At 39.5% G+C, this 22,930-nt stretch overlaps 1 long non-coding RNA gene across 4 annotated transcripts; it reads left to right on the top strand.

Annotated features, from left to right (window-relative positions):
• The first annotated feature begins 349 nt into the window (after window positions 1–349).
• On the top strand, window positions 350–21,917 carry LOC108634648. Of its 4 annotated transcripts, none has more exons than XR_001917671.1 (5): window positions 350–439; window positions 11,453–11,663; window positions 12,034–12,217; window positions 12,657–12,757; window positions 21,666–21,917. It is a non-coding gene; the product is annotated as an uncharacterized LOC108634648 (long non-coding RNA). The 4 variants fall into 4 exon arrangements; XR_001917669.1 differs by lacking the exon at window positions 350–439 and adding an exon at window positions 3,632–3,822; XR_001917672.1 differs by lacking the exon at window positions 11,453–11,663.
• The last annotated feature ends 1,013 nt before the right edge of the window (window positions 21,918–22,930 follow it).

Here is a 22,930-nt window from a genome sequence, read left to right as displayed (position 1 = left end):
GGCAAAAATCATGGACCTTTAATAGGCTTAGTGGTATTTACCGTGCTAGACATTTAATATCCTCAGTTTGGAAAATACTTCTCAACAGTGTTAACCATTTGTAACTATGGATTACATCTTGATTATATGCAAAACAAAGTAAATAGTAGTTTACTATTGTCAATACTCATTTCATACTTTTAAGAATGTGGTTTCAATACCAAATACTTTGAGTATGTCATTTAGAAAATATAGTCACCACAACAATACTCCTTCTGTACATTTCCTTAAATGTAGTACATTCTGTTTTTTATTCATTTGAAAATAGTTCAAACTACATTTGCCCAGAGCTCTAAAATTATCTCTAATTCCTCATTACATTTTTTTCTCAATGCAGGAAGTTTTGCTGGAGTTGCTGGAACATTGTGTGGATGGCTTATGGAAAGCAGAGCGTTACAAAGTAATTTCTGAAATTTCCAAGTTGATCATTCCAATTTATGAGAATCGTCGAAGTTTGAGAGTATGTTACCTGATAGTGTTTGTACCATGTCAGCCTATATATTTTATTTTGGTCTTAAGTTGCTATCTTTAAAAAACGCTGAAATGTCCTAAAATTACAGTCCTTCCTTCAGTTCACGTTCAGTTCAGTTCAGTCGCTTCAGTCGTGTCCGACTCTTTGTGACCCCATGAATCGCAGCACACGCAGGCCTCCCCTGCCACATCACAACACCCAGAGTTCACTTCAGACTCACGTCCATCGAGTCAGTGATGCCATCCAGCCATCTCATCCTCGGTCGTCCCCTTCTGCCTCCTGCCCTCAAATCCCTCCCAGCATCAGAGTCTTTTCCAATGAGTCAACACTTTCGTATGAGGTGGCCAAAGTACGGGAAGTTTCAGCTTTAGCATCAGTCCTTCCAAAGAAAATCCCAGGGCTAATCTCCTTCAGAATGGACTGGTTGGATCTCTTTGCAGTCCAAGGGACCCTCAAGAGTCTTCTCCAACACCACAGTTCAAAAGCATCAATTCTTCAGCACTCAGCTTTCTTCACAGTCCAACTCTCGCATCCATATCATGACCACTGGAAAAACCAAATGAAATTAAGGATGCAATGTTTAAATATATATTGGAATTAACATTATGCCAGTTGTTCCTACAGCATTTTTACTAACAATCTCCCCTTCTCCACTTCATGGCAGAGAATAATCCATGTTGTCCTCACTAAAAACAAAAAGTTCCTGGATTTCCATGATGTCTGGGAAGAGATATAGGGTGTAATTCTATGGCTTTGCCAATTTGATGGTGAGACTAAGGTGCTAACAGATGACTAGTAGTGGAGATAATAATTTACTAGGAATTACCCTTTTATGAGGAGCTTTTCCAGTTTTGTCTGCTACATAAATCTTTGATCAAGGGGAATTACTAAAGAACAGTAGTATAGCTGTTGCCACCAGCACTCAACAGGACTATTTATATTCAAGAATCTGAGTCTATATCAAAACTGTCTACCCCTGCTATGCCTGGAAAGGGGTGATTTAAGACTCAAGCCATTTTTAAAAGCAAAGCAACTTTATCCTTAAACATATGTAGCAAGTAGCCTTCCATTGTTGAAGGGTCCCAGAGTGGAAAAAATACATTTAATGTCATCTGTTGTAGCGTTTCTAATCTCTTTCTCCAAATTGGCTCTTATCAAACTCACTGTTTCTTCCTGGGTTCTGGGTCTTCCTAGTCTTTGCCCTGCTTTTGCTGTTCATAGGGGACATGCTGAAAAATCATAGTGGATTTCAAGTGATTATATTAAAATGAGTTAAGTAATTAAATCTCTGTCCTGCTGATGACAAACATAGCTTATGAGACAAGACAAGAATTGGCATTGCTCTTTCTGTCAAGCATTGCCTCCTAAGAACCTTTGTAAAAGTGCCAAAGTACCTACTCTCTTACTCTTAAGTTGAAGACCAGGTTATTAGAAACCCAGAGAACATTTTGCTACTCACTTGACTAATAGGGAAAAAAGAAAAATATATCTTCCCTACACATTAAAGGAAACAGTAGTTTCTATTGGGGAACGACTCCTATTTCCTTGTAGAGAGGCAAGCATCTGAATAGATTCTGAAGCATCCTGCATGGGATGAAGTAATTCTTCAGTGTTCTTTATGGGATGGCTGAAAAGTGTGCAGCCACAGTAGCCATAAAGGGAGGAACACTTCCCTCAAATTGGCTTCAACTGCAGAAGATAGTATGGAAAGAATGTGAAAGAAAGAACATCTGCTTCCGGTCTGCCCTTTTAGCACTGAAATGAAATTCACCAGCGTACAATGAACCATTTTCTAGTTTGCAGTTCAGTAGCATTTAGCGCAGTCTTAATATTATGCTCCAACCACCTGTTTCTAGTTTCAAAACATTTTTATCTTCCCAGGAAAATCTCCGTCTCCTTCCAGGAATCACTCTTCACCCCCTCCCTCACCCCACTGGTGACCACTAATCTGCTTTCCGTCTATGGATTTGCCTGTTCTGGACGTGTCATAAAAAAGATGAATGCCAGATGTGACCTTTTGTGTGTGGCTTCTTTTACTTAGCATAATATTTAGAGGTTCATTCAAGTTGTAACTTAGATCAGAACTTCATTCCTTTTTCATGGCTGAATGATATTCCATGATATGGCTATGCCCAAAATTTGTTTGTATGTTTGGGTTGTTTCCACATTTTGGCTATTATAAACAGTCTTGTTGTAAACAGTTATGAGCAAGTTTCTGTGTGGGGCATGGTTTTGTTTACCTTGGATAAATACCTAAGAGGGGAATTGCTGAGTCACAGAGTAATTCTGTTAACTTTGAGAAACCACCAAATTGTTGTCCCTTTTACCTTCCCACCAGCACCTCTGATTGGCACTTGTGTTTGGGGCTTTTTCTTAGAACCTAGTGAATGTGGCATCCTAGTGCATGTGAAATGGTGTCACACTGTGGTTTTGCTTTCTGTTTCCTTAATGACTCACGATTTTGAACAGCTTTCATGTCTTTGTTGGCCGTTTTCATATAGTCTCTGGAGAGATGTCTATTCAAGTCCTTTGCTCACTTTTAAATTGGGTTGTTTGTCATTTTGTTGTTGAACTATGAGAGTTTCCTTATATTTTTTGGATAAGAAAGCATCAGATATGTAATTTGCAAATATTTTCTCCTGGTCTGTATGGTGTCTTTTCACATAGCAAGATAATGTTCTTTGCATAGTACATTCCCTTTTCTGAGTGTGTAGAAGAATATATTTTTGGAAGTGTCTGTGAGCTTGTTATAAAAGCATTCCTCCACTCAGGCTTTTGCTGTTATTTTTGTGTCTGCATTTTACTTTCCTCTCTTAAAGTTTGCATGATCGTTTATTTCCATGTTTCCACCTTAGGGCTCAAGCAAAGCATTTTGCTTCCTTTTCAGTTACAACAATTCAGACATAAGAAAAAAGTAGTAAATAACACAGTACTTTTAATGTATATGCTGACATTGAGATATGAATGACATGAAGCATGATATTTAGAATTACAGTGTTATTTGACCATTTTAAGCTCTACCCTCTCACCTAAAGTTGTTAAGGCATTTTTTCTGTGACCATGGGAGAAGGGAGTACGAGTGACCCACCAAAACCATTTTGAAAAGGAAATGGTATTACTTTTTTCCCCTTATGCATTTATTGTAGACATTTCATAACTAACCAAAAAATAAAGCTAATTTGTTAATTCTCATATTTTCAGAAACTTAAGTTTATAGAACTCTTCATGGAGCTTACACAAAAATTTTGGAGGTTATGCACGCAAAGAAAAGACTTTTAGGCACCTTCTTCAGAGTTGCCTTTTATGGCCCAGTAAGTATACTGTAGTTCATCAAGTTGCTTTCCTCTTTAAACATTCACCTTGAATTATTAGGTTACCATAGCAGCAGTCTGGTTCTAGGTTCTGTCTGGGTAAAGCACCTGTCCCAACAGCAGGTGTGACCCTTTTCTCATGTAATGTTCACTTTGGTTTCCATATTTAGTCCACGAGGGCAGAGCACAGCATATAAGATTTGAACGTTTCCTTCAGTTTCAGTTTCAGTCAGCCTTCTTATGTGTTTATTTAATATCCAGTACTGAAAGTTTTCAAATAAAAATCAGGTAAGTATGTAAGTGATGAAAAATCAAGTGTAAAAACCTTCAGGCCAATGATATGCTCATATGACGGTTAGTTTGAAAGTTCTCATTTATTTCAGCTACAATATATGCATGTGGCTTTTAGAACTATTGTTTAAAATGTATTTCAACTACATTATTTCTGATTACTTAGTAGATGTTCTCTAAATGCTGCATTTGCTTATAATGCTTGTAAAGTACTGTATGTTTAACTTTATAATAGTCTTTTTTTGAAGAAGGGGATGGAAAGGAGTACATCTATAAAGAGCTCACAGGCCTCTCAGAGGTGTCCCTGAGACTTGTTAAACTTTATGGTGAAAAATTTGGTACAGAGAATGTCAAAATAATTCAGGATTCAGACAAGGTAACTTGCCCTGCATTTTGAAATCAGTATTTATTAGCTTCAGATGTGGCACATTGCTTCTGATTTTTTCCTTTTTTAACTGGTGGAGGAGAGGCATGGGAAAGAGAGTCTTTCCAGATCCTAAAAGAAAGGACAGGGGCTTTGGAATCAGAGAGAAGGATTCAGATCTCCATTCTCTGCCATTTACTAGCTGTGTGACCATGGGGAATATACTTAACCTCCCTGGGCCTCATTGTTCTCGTTAGTAAAATTAACTTAATAATAGTGCCTTCCTCATAGAGTTGTTGCATGAATTCAGTTCAGCTCAGTCCTGACCTACTCTTTGCGACCCCACGGAGTGCACCACGCCAGGCTTCCTTGTTCCTCACCAATTCCCGGAGCTTGCTCAAGCTCATGTCCATTGAGTTGGTGCTGCCATTCAAGAATCTCATCCATTGTTATCCCCTTCTCCTCCTGCCTTCAATCTTTCCCAGCATCAGGGCCTTTGCCAGTGAGTCAGTTCTTCGCATCAGGTGGCCAAAGATTTGGAGTTTCAGCTTCAGCATCAGTCCTTCCAATGAATATTCAGGGTTGATTTCCTTTAGCATGGACTGATTGGATCTCCTTGCAGTCCAAGGGACTCTCAAGAGTCTTCTCCAGCACCACAGTTCAAAAGCATCAACTGTTCTGTGCTCAGCTTTCTTTATAGTCCAACTCTCACATCTATACATGACTACTGGAAAAACCATAGATTTGACCAAATGGACCTTTGTTAGCAAAGTAATGTCTCTGCTTTTTAATATGCTGTCTAGGTTGGTCATAACTTTTCTTCCAGTGGAGCAAGCATCTTTTAATTTCATGGCTGCAGTCACCATCTGCAGTGATTTTGGAGCCCAAGAAAATAAAGCCTGTCACTCTTTCCATTGTTTTCCCATCAATTTGCCGTGAAGTAGTGGGACAGGATGCCATGATCTTCATTTTTTGAATATTGAGTTTTAAGCCAACTTTATCACTTTCCTCTTTCGCTTTCATCAAGAGCTCTTTAGTTCCTCTTCACTGTCTGTCATAAGGGTGGTGTCCTCTGCATATCTGAGGTTATTGATATTTCTCCTGGCAATCTTCATTCCAGCTTGTGCTTCATCCAGTCTGACATTTTGCATGATGTACTCTGCATATAAGTTAAATAAGCAGGGTGACAGTGTACATCCTTGATAGTTGTAGGGATTAAATTATTCAGTGTATGGAAAGTGATTAGAGTTCCTGATATATAGGAAGGCATTTGATAATAACATAGAAACTACCATGCTCAATAGAAGTTAGCCATTATTGTTAATGTTGTGCCGCATGAGTGTCAATTTCATACTTTATGATTAAAAACATCTCAGGTGGGATTCTCTGGTGGTCCAGTGGGCAAGAGTTTGCCTGCCAATGATGGAGACACAGGTTTGATCCCTGGTCCAGGAGGATTCCACATGCTGTGGGGAACCTAAACCTGTGCAACAAGCTACTGTGCCTGTGCTCTGGATCCCGGACACCACAACTAGAGAGTACTCCCAGCTCACGACAACTAGAGAAAGCCCACACACCACAGCAAAGAAGATCAAATGCAGCCAAAAATAAAAATAAATAAATGTGATTTTTAAAATAAAAATGATCTTATGACACACCTTTCACTCTTAAGATAGCCTTAGTTCAGTAGTTATATTTGCAGTGATGTAGGTTTAGGAGAGATGCCTTGATCTAAAGATGATCCATCCCACTAGATCCTGCCAAGGCAAGGATGAGAAAGGTTCCAGCAAGAGAGGCTGTTTCTTAGAAACGCATAGTTCCAGATAGACAGAATTGCGGAAGAGCACAATGGGAATGACTGATTGTCCTTAGTCACCATGGGCATGTTCAGGATGAGAGCTGATTTTTAAGGTAGGAAAGACCTTTAATACAGTGCAAGATCTGCAGGCCCCAGAAATATGTACCGCGTGACTGTGATGTGCATGGTGCTCTGCAAAACACTTGCAGCATTGCCAGAGTGAAAAGCCCTTGGCGATGGTAAAGACACTTCATTTTCTACCATGAAAATGATCTCTTCACTTTGTAAATTTAGCTACAACTTATGGAGATGATTTTACCTTGAACATATGCCTTGGACGTTTAAAAAGTAGGTATACTGACAGGCCCAGAATTCATGAATATTTGGCAAAACCGCTCTGCTGCTTATCAGTTTCCGTCTTCTGTGTTGTTTTATCGAATTAAGACCATAGAGAAATTTCTCTTTTGTAGCCAGCAAGTTTTAGGCTTGCTACCACACTACTGATACTACAAATGGAAAGTTATTAGAAAGCCAGGGTTGCAGAAAAACATGCAGTTTTCTACATTATGCTGCCTCTGAAAACCTGGCCAACAAGCACTAATGAGAAACCACCATCAGGCAGCTGGACTCCTGACCCTCTTTGTAAACACAATATTTCAGTCACTCTTCATAGGCAACAGAGAAAAGAAGCAGTTGCTACTTTTAAAATCCTTCTTCTTTGTTAATATGTGAAGTTAAAATTTAAAACACTCTTTTACTTGCCAAAGAACAAAATCTGCTTAAGGACACAAACAATTTAAAGTACAGTGGGCAATATTTTCCAGTATTTTAAATGTATGTTTTGTTGGACCCAATAATTTTGCATTTAAGATTTTATCTTGTAAATGTGCACAAAGATGTACATTTAAGATGTTTATTGCTATAAAGTTTATATAACAAAAACCTGGAAACAATCTGTGTCCATACTGTTAAGGAAATGGTACTACCCTCACAATGGATATAGGTAAACTACTTAAAAAATGTATAAGTATTGATACGAACCAACCAAGATACATTCTTGAGAGAAAAAGGTGAGATGTAGACATTATGGGCAGGATGATTACATTTGTGAAAACTGATATTTACATACACTCACTTGTGTCTGCTTAGGAAATTTCTGGAATGATACAAAGTTGTTTTTTAATTTACTTATTTTAATAGGTGGATAATTACTTTACAATATTGTGGGTTTTTTTTTTTTTTTGCTATACCTCAGTATGAATCAGCCATAGATGGAATGATACAAAAGTGTTAACAGTTATCCCTAAGGAGATAGACTAGAGTCTTACAGAGAAGAAAAACATTTATTTTTCAAGTGTACCCTCATGTACTGCTTGAATGTTTTACCATATACTTTATTTTTATAAGGTTAAAATCAGTCTTGATCTCTTTTTTAATTTCTTTTCTATGTTTTGTCTTAAGCAGATAATTATCTTCAACTATTTCCTTAGGTTTCTCTGGAGAAATCTAGATATTTAATGGGAAAGAAAAGAAAGAATTTTTGAATATAAGCTTTTTGGAGAAGTTTTAAAAGCTGCTAAGAAAATTTCTATCCCTTGTCACAGGATTGAATACAGTGTTTGCTATGGGTTTTCCACAGTGGCCCTTGGTCAGATTGTAGTCATTTCCTTGTATTCCTAGTTTGTTGAGTGTTTTCATCATGAAAAGGTGTTAATTTTGCCAAATGCATTTTCTGCATTGTTTGAGATGATCGTGTTTTTCTTTTCCTTCATTCTGTTAATGCAGTGTATTGCTTCTTTTGTTGCAGAGCGTGGGCTCTAGAGTACATGGGTTCAGTAGTTGTGGTACAGGGGCTATTTTAGTTGTGGTGCCCTGGCTTAGTCGTCCTGCAGCGAGATCGTAGTTCCCCTACCAGTGATTGAACCCACGTCCCCTGCAATGGATGGAGGATTCTTAACAAGTGGACCACCAGGAGAGTTCTGTAGACTAACAATATTTTAATGTAAAGTCTCTTAAATCATGTGGCAATCAAAAAAGAGAAATATGTTGCTATTGTTATGATAATACTAGATTTTATAATTACCCATGGATTTACCTTTACCGAGACCTTCATACAGGTTTGAATTACTGTCTGATGTTCTTTCATTGTGACCAGCAGGACTCCCTCTGGTGTTTCATATGGGGCAAGCCTAGTGGTGTAAAAGCTGGCTTAAAACTCAGCATTCAAAGAATGAAGATCATGGCATCCCGTTCCACTACTTCATGGCAAATTGATGGGAAAACAATGGAAACAGTGACAGGCTTCATTTTCCTGGGCACCAAAATCACTGCAGATGGTGACTGCACCCATGATATTAAAAGATGCTTCCTCACTGGAAGAAAATCTATGACCAACCTAGACAGCATATTAAAAAGCAGAGACATTACTTTGCTGACAAAGGTCCATCTAGTCAAAGCTATGGTTTTTCCAGTAGTCGTGTATGGATTTGAGAGTTGGACTATAAAGAAAGCTGAGCACAGAACAATTGATGCTTTTGAACTGTGGTGCTGGAGAAGACTCTTGAGAGTCCCTTGGACTGCAAGTAGATCCAATCAGTCCATCCTAAAGGAAAACAACCCTGAATATTCATTGGAAGGACGGATGCTGAAGCCAAAACTGCAATACTTTGGCCACCTGATGCGAAGAATTGACTCATTGGCAAAGGTCCTGATGCTGGGAAAGATTGAAGGCAGGAGGAGAAGGGGATGACAAAGGATGAGATGGTTGGATGGCGTTACCGACTCCATAAGTGGACATAAGTTTGAGCAAACTCCGGGAGTTGGTGAGGAACAGGGGGCCTGGCATGGTGCATTCCATGGGGTCGCAAAGGTTAGGACACGACTGAGTAACTGACGTGAACTGAGTGTTAATGAACTCCTTCAGCTTTTCTTTATCTGGGAATGTCTTAATTTCTCCCTCACTATTAAGGACAGCTTTGCCAGATATAGAATTCTTGGTTAATAGATTTGTTTTTTCTTTAAAGTCCACTGCCTCCTGACCTCCAAAGTTTTGATGAGAAATCCAACACTCTTACTCAGGATCCCTTGTATGTGACAAGTCTTTCTCTCTCACTTCTTGCAAAATTCTCTCTTTGCCATAGTAAAGTAATTAGCCTTCAATTAAAAAACATTAATTTTTAAAAAAAGAAAAAAATTCTCTCTTTGGCTTTGACTTTTGACATTTGATTTCAATAAGTCTCAGCATGGATCTGTTTGAGTTACCCTGCTTGGAGTTTGTTGAGTTTTGTGTCTTTCGTAAGATTTGAGTTTTCACCCATTATTTCTTCAGATAATCTCCCTGCCCCTTTCTCTCTCTTTTCTCCTTCAAAGACTCCCATAGTGTGCATGTTCACCTGCTGGATGATTTTCCTCAGGTTCCATAGCCTCTGTCCTCTTCAATTTTTTTCCTTTGTGTTCCTCTGATCCATCATTGACATTGTCTTATCTTCACATTGGCTACACTGCTGAAATGTGTCTTTGAATCCCTCTGGTGGTTTCAATTCAGTTATTGTATTTTTCAACTCTGAAAAAAAAGGTCTGGGTTTCCTTTTAGATTTTCTAGCTCTTTATTGATACCGGCATTTTGTTGATACATAATTTCCTTGACTTTTCCCACAACTTCTTTTAGTTGTTTGATCATGAATACTGTTGTTTTAATCTCTTTTTCTAGGGGATCTGCTATCACTTTTTTCCATGATGTCTATTGGGTTTTTCTTCTGTTTTGAATGGGCCATACTTTCCTATTTCTTTGTATGCCTTGCAATTTTTTTGTTGTTGAAAACTGGACATTGAATTAAATATTGTGATCTCTCTGGAAATCAGATTCTGTCCCTGTCCCAGAGTTTCCTGGGTTTTGTTTTTGTTTTTAATTGTTGTAAGCTGTGTCTCTCCCAAGAATCAGCCTGAGGTGTAAATTTGGGGTCTTCTCTAGTCTTTTCTGAGCCTGTGCCTTCCCCTGAGCATGCGCAGTGACTTTCTAGTCACCCTCATTTATGCAGTTACCTTTGAACAGTCTAGTATTGGATGTCCAGCTCCTAAGAGGTGATGGAGAGGAAGATGAAGAGAAGAGGAGAGGAAAAGTGCTGGTCTGTTAAATCCCCTGAAAATCACTTTAGGCAGAGGGGGAGGGCATTGCAACAAAGGGAAGAGGTGGTATAAAAATGGCCACAGCCTCCTTGACTGTCCCCCTGTGATCAGAAGCAGCAGTCAGCAGTCATAGCACAGATTCACAATATTTGGAAGACAGGGTCTTTGTTCATCCTGGCTCCTACAAGCTGTTCTAGGAATATGCACACAGCTATCTGCCGTAGTACCTCAGGGATGAGGTACGGGTTGCTGCCATTGTGCCCAGAGTTAAAACTGAACAAACTGAAAATTAAGGTAATTTTCTGTCCAAATCTTCCCCTGGAAGTTGCAAGTCTTCAACAGACTCCAGAGTTCCAAAATTGTTCCATCAGATAGGTAATGATGGTGTAACTATTGTCTCTATAAGGAGATAGATGTCTGGTGCTCTGCCATCTTCTGAGAATCCTCTCTGTAATAGGTATTTTTTGAGGTGGAATTCAAATGTGCAGTTAGCCATTTTAATATATGGGGAACACATGTACAACCGTGGTGGATTCAAGTCAGTGCATGGCAAAACCAGTACAGTATTGTAAAGAAATTAACCTCCAATTAAAATAAATAAATTGATATTTAAAAAATTTAAAAAATAAAAATACATAAAGATTTAAAAAAAGAAATTGAATGTAACATAAAAGCAAATAAAAGTAAATTTTTAAAAAAAGCAAATGATAAAGCAATGCTCAGCATGATCTCTGGTTTGTAAATAAATACATATGCATAGAAGAAAAGATTACAAGGAAATATATGAGAATGTAAATGATGGTCATTGCTGAGTGGTAGCATTGCAGTTTTTTCTGTCTACATTTCTATAATCTCCAAATAGGCTTCTGTAACTTCTTAATAATCAGAAGGAAATAATCCTTGAAGAAAGAGCAAAGACCTCTTCCAAGTGTGTATTCATCTCACAGTATATTCAATGACTGTTCCTCAGTTGATCTCAGAGGTGTTAGTAGCTTACCTGTTCCCCATTTTCCCTTCTGTTGAATAAAAAACAAAACTTTCTTACTTTCTAGGTAAATGTCAAAGAGTTTGACCCCAAATATGCTCATATCCAAGTCACTTATGTGAAGCCCTACTTTGATGATAAAGAACTCACAGAAACAAAAACTGAGTTTGAAAGAAACCATAATATCAACAGATTTGTTTTTGAGGCTCCTTATACATTGTCAGGCAAAAAGCAAAGTTGTATGGAGGAACAGTGCAAAGGCCGTACAGTCTTGACTAGTAAGTAGGACTTGGCATAACTTCTTTGTTTGACATGATCTTTTTTGACACACACAAGCAGCAGCTGGTCAGCAGGAAAATGTAATTGAAATTTTAATCGTTTATTGTCCTGCTGTTCAGTCACTCACTCACACAAACATGCTATGTTATAAACCATTCCTTTGCCATATGTAATTAGGTAGTTCATGCTTAGTCTGAGTCGTCTCAGAGAGAATTTCTCCTTCAGTCCTGAAGTAATAAGGGACCTATTTGGTCTCTAAGGGATTTTCCAGAGAAAATATGAGGAGAATTAAGCACAATAGATTTTTTTAAATTTGGCTGTTTGATTTACTATCTTACAAACTCATCTGTCAATCTTAATCTTTCATAGCCTCAAACTCATTTCCATATGTGAAGAAGAGGATTTCTATAAACTATGAACAGCAGATTCATTTAAAGCCAATTGATGTTGCCACGGATAAAATAAAGCTGCAGAGCTGCAAAAGCTTTGCTCTTCTGCTGACGTGGACATGATTCAGCTCCAACTTAAATTGCAGGGCTGTGTTTGAGTGCAGGTATGTTGGTTGCTAACCGTGTAGTAAATGTTTCTTGTTGTTCCTCTTGCTTTCATAAGGGCACAGAACAAGCACTAATTGTAATTGTCTTATACTCTGACTGGGTGCAAAAACCTCTACATTTTTTATTAATTTAATAAAGACATTATGTTCAGTTTCTATAAATTTTGTGTTATGTCAGAGAGCTTTAACGTAAATCCCTCTGACTAGAGCCAAGTCCTATATTTAGATAGCAGAAAGTGTTAACTACCTTGTTAGAGTATAAATTTTGCAGATGATTTGCTTTAGTTAATCTTTTTCAAATAAATTTATATTAAGATAGAAAATATGTTTCTCAGGTATGGATCTTTAATATAGTATTCTTTTTAAAAAGAGAAATGCAAAAATTACTTTTTAATTACATTCTGACAACTCTCATTTTTCTCCTTTTGTAATTTAGGTAAATGCAGGTCCATTAGCATATGCCAGAGCTGTCTTAAATGACAGTCAAACTAGCAAGTATCCACCCAAAAAAGTAAATGAGTTGAAAGACATGTTTAGGTAAGTGCTTTGTATTTTTCAGTTCAGACCACTATTTTTTTTAACTCCATTGTCTTCTTAAGTGAAACCAAAATATTCACCAAATAATGTCCCTCTAAAAAATTATTGGTTCCCTTTATAACGTTTAAGTTACCTTCTAATGGTATTTAAGTAGTGAGGAAATGTGTGATCTCATACCCTTTCTTTTTCTCTTCTTCTAGGTCCCCTATAATTCGAATACTGGTGTGTTTAATATTGTCCCAGAGGTCTCTGAGACTTTCCTCAGTTCTTTTCATTCTTTTTACTTTATTGTGCTTTCAGCAGTTATTTACACCATTTTATCTTCCAGCTCACTCATCCATTCTTCTGCTTCAGATATCCTGCTATTGATTCCTTCTAGAGTATTTTTAATTTCAGTAATTGTATTGTTTGTCTCTGTATATTTATTCTTTAATTCTTCTAGGTCTTTGTTAATTGATTCTTGTGTTTTCTCCATTCTGTTTTCAAGGTTTTTGATCATCTTTACTATCATCATTCTGAATTCTTTTTCAGGTAGTTTGCCTATTTCTTCTTCATTTATTTGGACTTCTGTGTTTCTAGTTTGTTCCTTCATTTGTGTAGTATTTCTCTGCCTTTTCATTATTTCTTAAAGTTATTGTGTTTGAGGTCTCCTTTTCCCAGGCTTCAGGGTTGAACTCTTTCTTCCTTTTGGTTTCTGCCCTCCTAAGGTTGGTCCAGTGGATTGTGTAAGCTTCCTGTAGGGTGAGATTTATTCTGAGTTTTTTTTTCCTCTGTTGGGCAGGGCTAGTGAGGTGGTAATCTTGTCTGTTGATGACTGGGTTTGTATTTTTGTCTTTGTTGTTTGGATGAGGCATCTTGCACTGGGTACTACTGGTGGTTGGGTGATGCTGGGTCTTGTATTCAAGTGGTTTCTTTTGTGAGAGTTCTCTCTATTTGATACTCTCTAGTGTTAGGAATTCTCTGGTAATCTAGGGTCTTGGAGTCAGTGCTCCCATTCCAAAGGCTCAGGGCTTGATCTCTGGCCAGGAACAAAGATTCCACAAGTGGTTTGTTATGGCATTAAGTGAGATTAAAATAAATACCCAAACAGGAGAAACCAAAGATGAACCCCAGACAAATGGCAGTTTCAAAATCAGACAAATAATAATTAAGCTAATGGAATATACACATACACATAGAAGAAGAAGAAGTGAAGTTGCTCAGTCTTCTCCAAGTGTTTGCGACCCCATGGACTGTAGCCCACCAGGCTCCTCCATCCATGGGATTCTCCAGGCAAGAATACTGGGTTGGGTTGCCATTTCCTCCTCCAGGGGATCTTCCCGACCCAGGGACTGAACCCAGATCTCCCGCATTGTGGGCAGAGGGAGCCCAGACACATACACATATACACCTATAAACAAAATCAAAACAGTCCAACAAAAATAAAGTACAATAGATTGACCTAGTGAACAAAAGGAACTGAAAATGATATCTGCCAGTTAAGATCAAACTAACTAAAGCACAAACTAAAAACAAAACTAAAGCAATGTGCCATGTGGGGAGTAAAGCAATGAAAACAAAACTAATAAACATGTTGAGAGGAAAGGAAATAAAGAAAAGAAAGAATAGATATGCAAAGTTAAATAAAGGTAGATAAGGAAAGTTTATATTCATTAAAGATTAACTGCAAGAGGAAAAGTAAAGTAGGAAACGCAAGCAAATTAACAAATGTAGAAAAATATAATAATGTTTAAACTTTTTAAATTAAAATTTTAAAAAGGGATTAAAAAAAAGAATGGAAAACTCCACAAAACTGCAAAAGGCCAATGTAGAGGCAGATATTTATAGCAACAATAAAAAGTGTGACTGAGAAGAAAACCATCAAAAGCTTAATTGTATTTCATAGTGCTAATAAAATCAACAACTACAATACAGAGGAAAAAAAAAGAAAAAAAAATTCCAAAAGAAACCGCAGAACAAGGCAAAATATAAGAAGAGTAAATATTTTTCCTGAGTCACTGCTGTCAGTGTCCTTTCCATCGCTGGGAGTCACAGTCCACCTCGCCCTCCTGGGGTGCCTTCCAACACTGTGCTGGTCTCTGGGCCTGCTGTGGGGGCAACTCAGACTCTAATCTGGTCCTACTCCTGTGAGTTCTTGCCTCCAATGTACACAGCTATAGGAAATAGTGCATTTTCTTTTGTGGGCGCTCTCAGTGTCCTTTTATATCTCCCATAGACACAGAGTCTGTCTAGTTGATCGTGTGGATTTAATCTGCAGCTTGTACAGCTGGTGGGAAGGTTTTGGGTCTTCTTTCTTAGCCACACTGCCCCTGGGTTTCAGTTGTGGTTTATTTCCACCTTTGTACATGGATCGTCCACTTGGATTGTTCCTGAGGCTGCCCTAGAGGTCTTGGTTCTGCCCCAGTGAGGGCCAGCAGCGGAGGTGGTACAGCTGCTTGGGTCACAGGGTTTCTGGCAGCACCGAGCGCTCAGAATAGTTGGAAGCTAAGGCAACAATAAATACAGTGCTCTAGAAGGGTATAGCATCTGCCTACACCCTGTATCGTCTGCCTACAGTGCGGGAGACCGGGGTTCAATCCCTGGGTCGGGAAGATCTCCTGGAGAAGGGAATGGCAACTCACTCCAGTAATCTTGCCTGGAAAATCCCATGGGCGGAGGAGCCTGGAAGGCTACAGTCCAAAGAGTTGGGAAGAGTTGCAAAGAGTGGGACACGACTGAGCGACTTCACCTTCAGAAGGGTATGGCAACAAATATTGGCCAATACACTGCAATATTCTTGCCTGGAGAACCCCCCTGACAGAGATGCCTGGCAATCCACAGTCCACAGGGGTGCAGAGTGGGACACGACCAAAGCAACGCCATGTCAATAGATGCAAGATTTTTTTTTTTTTTTTTGCCTGTGGCAGCTCTGCCCCAGTGAGGGTTGAGCATGAAGGTGGCGCAGCTGCTTGGGTCACAGGAACCATGGTGGCACCAAGTGTTCAGGGATACGGACTGCCTCCGCTGTAGGAGTTACTGCCCTATCAGAATCTGTTTTGAGCCTCTGGTAGCTGGCGATCAGAAGATCTCTTTGGCTAGTGTTTCTCTGTAGCTCCACACATTCAGGCGCTTAGCGATCTCCCTTGCCTGGGGTCCTTCACTGTTGTTCATCGTGTCAGGCACAGAGAGAGGCCCCGCTAGCTGGCGGTCCTACTCTGTAGTTGAGCGCATCAGTCACTTCGAGGAACACCCTGGATGGGGTCCTGCTCTGTAGTTCAGTGCAGTCAGGGGTTTGATGGGTCAGCCTCTCTACTGTTCAGCTGCCAGTGCTGGCCTGTGGGGAGAGAGAGGCTATGGTGATGGCTCCGGCAGTATCGTCTTGCTTCCATGGCTGCCTGGCTTTCTGCCACAGGCACTTTCCACCACAATTTCCTCCCTCACGTCTCCTAGGTCGTTCTTGCCACAGTCAACAGCAGCCCTCACCCTGGAATTGCTCCACAATCTGGTGCTCCAGCTTCCAGCTGCTGTGCCTTGCAGGGGACCTGTTTCCCTGTCCGGGGTATGTATGGCTGTGGCAAGGGCTGTCTGATTCTCACTCCATTTAGGCTGCCACAGATCAGCTGTTTCACTCTCAGCCTCAAATGTTTCTCCTCTGACCCAGACGATTGCCCCAGTGTGGGGATTGGACCCCTGCTTCAGTTCCAGCACCCACCGAGGGCAGGTCCAGTCCTAGTAACACTCCTGCTTTTCCCCCTAGTTCCTTTGTCCTACCGAGTGTTTGCATGGTTCTATATACTCTTTTCCAGTGGTCGGGGGCTCCCGTCTGCTCTCAGCTGGTGTTCGGCAAGCACTTCTGTGTCTGAATGGGTAGTCCTGATGTATCCATGGAGAGAGATGTACTCCACGTCCACCTACTCCTATGCCATCTTGTTCTACACTGCAAATCAGATTTGAAGCAATTACTGACAGTTGCTTTAGCAGTTGTTCAGGTAGTAAACTATTTTGATCTTTGCACCACCATGCCATTGGAAGTGAGTAGCTGTGCAAGTCTGAGTTGATCTACTGTGAGCATGGCTAAGAGTCTCTCAAGAAGAGTCCTAGAGAAGTGAAATGATTGGCTCAGTAGCCAGATCCCTAAATGAATATCCCTGTTTTAGCTATAAGAAACTAGTTACAGTTGCCCTTCCATAATTGCAGCTTCCACATCCAGGGATTCAACCAACTGTAGATTGAAAATATTTGAAAAAAATTTCCAGAAAGTTCCAAAAAAGCAAAACTTGTATTTCCTGCATGTAGGTAGCTATTTACACAACATTTACATTGCATTAGCTATTATACATTAGCTAGAGATGATTTTAAAGTACAGGGGAGGATATGCAAAAGTTATATGCAAATACTGTGTGATTTTATATAAGGAACTTGAGCATCTTCAGAGTTTAATATCCATGGGGGAAGGGGCACAGTGGTCCTGAACTAATCCTCTGGGGATACTCAGGGACAACTGTATGATCATTTAGGAGAGATCCTGAGCGGATTCCAAAACTCAGGAATTGTCTTAATACCCATACAGCCTGCAAAACTCTTGTTTCATAATACTTGGCATTCTAATGTTTGACTGTTAATGTCAGTTATAACTAACTAAGTTATATAGTCCACAATGCGAAACATATAGAAGCAAAGATCTGCTCAGCACTGACAGACAAAGTATGTCATGATTAATAGTTAAGACTTTTATAGATCTACTTACCTTAAGTTCCCTGGTAGCACAGATGGTAAAGCGTCTGCCTACAATGTGGGAGACCTGGGTCCGATCCCTAGGTTGGGAAGATCCCCTGGAGAAGGAAATGGCAACCCACTCCAGTGTTCATGCCTGGAAAATCCCATGGACCAAGGAGCCTGGTGGGCTACAGTCCATGGGGTTGCAAAGAGTCGGACATGACTGAGCAACTTCATCATCATCATACTTACTTTAAAACCAGAGTACTCCTGAATTATCCTGGTAAATGTCATTCCTATATTAGGCTCCTGAAATCTGTGTTTACAACCATTCTGTACATGGATTGTCACTCGACTATTTTAACATCTTCACCACAGATGTAAAAGTCATGGCCTGATGGTCCGGTTCCTCAATGCATGAGCCCTATTGAGCTTACCTAATGTCTCTTTGCTTTCCTTAAAAAGGAAAACATCCAATAAGATCAATATTTGCTTCAGAAACTCTTCAGACTCTCAATTTTTTATGAAATTCAGACCCCTTAAAAGAAACAACGATCACTACAGCCCTTTAGAGAACACATTCTTTCTTATTGCTGGTTCCAGAAAGGAGAATGTCCTCTGTCCTGGTATGAGCATTTCACTGCTTGCCTGAAGACACTCCCCTGGGTGAGACCATCACATGGAGGGTGTCCTTACAAATAGACTGACCATGGTTAGTGCCAAAGGACTGCAGTGTAATGGTGGGTGGGGCAGAAGAGATTTCAAGGAAAACAAGAGCTAGTTGACTCCAAGCTCTCTTTTTCATGGTATCTTGTATGCTTTCTGTTAGAAAGGACTATGGGAAATCTATTACAGTTAGTCCAAAGTTGCACTGCGTGACCAGGAGTCCCATTCTCTGACCATGGTCATCTTCTCAGCATGGAGAAGCCAGGCAGCTAGACTCTCATCATCCCATCTTTCAGTGATTGAATCATCCCAGCCTCCTCTCCTGTTCTCGTGACAGGGACTCTCGCCGGCCTGAGGAGTCTGGATCCGTGATCTGTTTCCTCTTTTTGTCATCTTGACTTCTGTTAGCCCACTTAGGCGTGAGTGTAAACCGTCCCAAGGCATACCTTTGCAGCTCAGTTTTCAGAGGTCCTTTTTTGTCTCCTTGCCAAAGCAGTCCGGTGATCAGGACTAGGCAGGCAGGGAATCATTCCACTTCCTTTATTGTCTGTAGCTCAGGTTCAGCCCCTGAGTACAGTGGGGACATGCCTCTGTTCACCCTCACTCTTCTGGGGTATGTTGAAGTGTTACTCACTCAGTCATGTCCGACCCTTTGTGACCCCATGGACTGTAGCTCACCAGGCTCTTTTGTCTGTGGAATTCTCCAGGCAAGAATACTGGAGTGGGTTGCCATTTCCTTCTCCAGGGGATCTTCTGAACCCAGGGATCAAACTCAGGTCTCCTGCATTGTAGGTGAATTCCTTACTATCTGAGCCATCTGGGGAATACTTTAATCAAATAGGCTACATAATTTGTTCCTAGAAACTGTCCAGTTTACGGGGTTCTGTTCTCCATTGTCCATGGGAAAAAACAGCAAAACTCCTCCTTTACAAAAATATGAAACAATTATAGCATTTTAAACCAATATCTATTACAGTTATAGAATTTGCATGCAACTGTATGACCTAGCTGTGAACTCTAAATTATTCATATTGAAAGCAAATTATTCAATTTACTGCTATTATGATGATCAAGTTATTTAGAGTTTTCTATACAGTTCTTTTTTCCTTGTTAAAAAACAAAATTCAACTGTGGTTGTTCAGTTGCTCAGTCATGTCCAACTCTTTGCAACCCCATGGACTGCAACACACCAGGCTTCCCTGTCATTCACCACCTCCTGGAGTTTGCTCAAACACATGTCCACGTATTCAGTGATGCTATCCAACCATTTCATCCTCTGTCACCCCCTTCTCCTCCTGCCTTCAATCTTTCCCAGCATCAGGGCTTTTTCCAGTGAGTCAGTTCTTTGCATCAGATAGCCAAAGTATTGGAGTGTCAGCTTCAGAATCAGTCCTTCCAGTGAATATTCAGGACTGATTTCCTTTAGGATGGACTGGTTGGATCTCCTTGCAGTCCGAGAGATTCTCAAGAGTCTTCTCGAACACCACAGTTTGAAAGTGTCGATTCTTGGGCACTTAGCCTTCTTTTTGGTCCAACGCTGGAAAAACCATAGCTTTGACTATATGGACCTTTGTCAGCAAAGTAATGTCTCTGCTTTTTATTCAGAGTCAGGTGAGTCAGTTTTAAAGCTTTTGGCTTTATTCAGTGATTCACGAGTCCAGCAGGATCCCATGTAGCATACTGAAAGGAGCTCTGAAGAGCCATAGAAAATGGAAGCCTTTTACAGGTAGAAGGAGTCAGGTCAAGGAAGTTATTCTAAAAGAGACCTGATTGTTTCAGGCAAGGTCACCTTCCTCTGGAGCACAGCAAGTGTCTGTCAGTTGGATTACCTCACTAGTGCTGACCAGGAAACTCCAGACTTGAAAGTGATATATGTACTTTTCTGACTAGTTAAGATTACCTACCTGGAAAAGGCCAAAACTACAATTAATATATTATAACTCAGGTGATGTGGGTTTAGCACAAGTGACTCCATTTTGGACCTCTTGTCTCTCTCTCTCTCTTTTTAAAAATGTATTTGGCTGCACCATGTCTTAGCTGTGGCATGTGGGATCCAGCTCCCCAAGCAGGGGCTGATCCCACTAGTCCCCTGAGCATAGAGTCCCATCCTCTGGACCACCAGGGAAGTTCCTTGTCTCTTTTTTAACACCCCAAACTTGGGTTTTATGAATCAGCACCTGTCTTTCTCATTTAATTTCTATAAACCGTGACTATTATATTTCGTTCTAGAGACCAAATTTTAGACCCTTGATATTATATATTATATGTTATGCATTCTTCTATCTTATGTATTATATATAATATATTTATAGCTAACCAAGAAAATCTTGCTTTCTATTGGTTTATATTTATGAAAGCTGTACAGTCATGATGTATCATATTTAGGTGTACTTTAGTTTAGGCAAATGTTGAGTTTTAGTGAAGTTTTATAAATCAATATTTCCAAATACAGTCCCTTATAAAATAACTATTTTCAGTCACAAAATTTGAGATTTATTTTTTCCCAAAGGTAACTATAATAACATAAAATAAGATAAAATATAGCTGTGCATTGAAATCTCAATTATCTGTTTAGCTCCATAAATGATGACTCGACAAAAAGATATGGCCTTGGATGTTCCTTGGCCCTTTTCAGTGTAATCTGTTACACTATATCAAAAAACGTCAAGCTTTTAAAAGAGGAAAATCTTCTATTATGGACTTTATAATAAAGACGTGATTTGTAGCAATACAAATGATATGACCCATTACTGCCACCAGAAGCCATTTGCAGGCTTCCTACTGAAGTTTCAAAGCTAACTTGAGAACCTAGTCTTGAAAGCTCAAAAGCTTTTAGCTTTTGAGCTTGGGGATTGTTCAGTAAAGAGGTTGGTATGCTATTCTTTCATCTAATCCATGCATGAGATATCTGTTACCTTTGATCACACAAAATGGATAATTTTTAAAATGTCTATATGATTATGAATATATATGTTTCTATGCTTGTAGGTTATAAAATTATTAATACATTTGTGAAGTTCTTCATTAAAAATTTTTTGCATCAATTAGTTAACATAATTGTGGTGTATATTTGGAAATATTGCCTTATTTTCTCTTCACTTAACATTATTTCCCAAGTCTCCAGGAAAGGGGCATTGGTATCTGCATATTGAATAGCCCCCAAGGGAACTTGAGAACCACTCTTAGAGGATGATCTACAAACTCATATCAAAAAGTTCACTGTTGAGGCTCTTTTCTGACCATCTATTAAAAAACATTTTTAAACATTTTATTACCTCTCACTTTCTGTTGAATTTTACATTTTACAACCTTTCATTTTTCTTAATGAGTAACCAGATCTTTTCTGCTTTTTTAATACCCTGCCTTTGTAATACAGCTTTGAAGACTTGAGTCGGTAATGATTTTCTTTGCTCCTTCTGCTTTACATCATTTTAAATAGCTAAATGTCAGTGATAAGTTGGAATATGCCTGTGATTTTGTGTACACATACTTTTTTTGGCCATGGCTATTTTGCTTTGTGATAAACATGCCATTTCTTTCATTTTAGATAATACAAGAAGACCCGATGCACTCTCCCTGGATGAGCAACACATTACGTGTATTTTGTGCAATTAGTGGTACATCAAGTGACCGAAGCTATGGTTCCCCAAGATACACTGCTGAAATATGAGGACATGCAGATGTCAAGTGACAACAAGACTGAACTTCTCAGGAATATTTGGAGGGGTGCAAATGTTAAAAATTTAAAGATTTGTTGTACACAGATTTCTACTGTATAGTAAAGTGATTCAGTATACACACACACATATATTTTTTCATATTCTTTCCCCACAATTTATGATGGGATGCTGAAAATGGCTTTTTGTGCTATGCAGTAGGACCTTGTTGTGTATTCATGGTATATATAATAGTTTGCATTAGCTAATCCCAAACTCCCAATACTTCCCTCTCCCACCCTGCTTCCTCATGGCAACTGGAAATCTGTAAGAAACATTTTTGATTTCTGATTGTTTCTTTTTTCTATGCTGCCAAGGATAGGATGATTAGAAGTAACTACATGTCTTTTAAAATGACCTTTTCCTTTCTGTAAAAGTGAACTACCACAGCAAACTGCTCCTTGAATGACACAAAACTCTGTTCCAAAACAAACACCTAGAAATGTTATATAAAATACAACATCACACATAGATATTTCACACTGTCTCCCCTCTCCTCAAACCTCCAGTTTCTTCTCTACCATGTCCCTCTCAGCAAATGATCTTTCTTCTGATTTCACTGAAAAAATAGGAATCAGAAGAGGATGTCCGCATCTTCCCTGCTGCCAACTCCCCCAAACTCTATGCTCCCTTTCCTCCTGATCTCCCCTCATCTCATGACCACGTATATGCTGATGACTCCCACAGGCATATCTCCAACACAAATATCTCTAAACTTGCAAATGCTATGCCCAACTGAATCATGTCTCCCCTTGCATATCTCACATTTAACCAGGTCTCTTGATTTTCATCCCCCAACCTGCTTGTTTCCCAGAATTCCTCGTCTCTGTAAATGACATCACCACTCAATGTTTGCTCAGGCCAGAAACCAAAGACTTGGTTCTATCACCTCTCTCTGTCTCACACACACCTTGTCTTGACCCTTCAGCATATACTTTTGGCTGAACCTTCACAATATACCTGTAATTTTACCCTTTCTTGTCACCCCCATTCTGCTGTCCCGTGCTAAGTCACTTCAGTCATGTCTGACTCTTTGCAGCCCAATAGACTGTAGCCAGCCAGGCTCCTCTGTCTGGGATTCTTCAAGCAAGGATAC

The sequence above is a fragment of the Capra hircus genome, unplaced genomic scaffold, assembly GCF_001704415.2.
Source record: "Capra hircus breed San Clemente unplaced genomic scaffold, ASM170441v1, whole genome shotgun sequence".
Classification (NCBI taxonomy): Eukaryota; Metazoa; Chordata; class Mammalia; order Artiodactyla; family Bovidae; genus Capra; species Capra hircus.
This window is presented reverse-complemented; position numbering and strand designations above follow the sequence as displayed.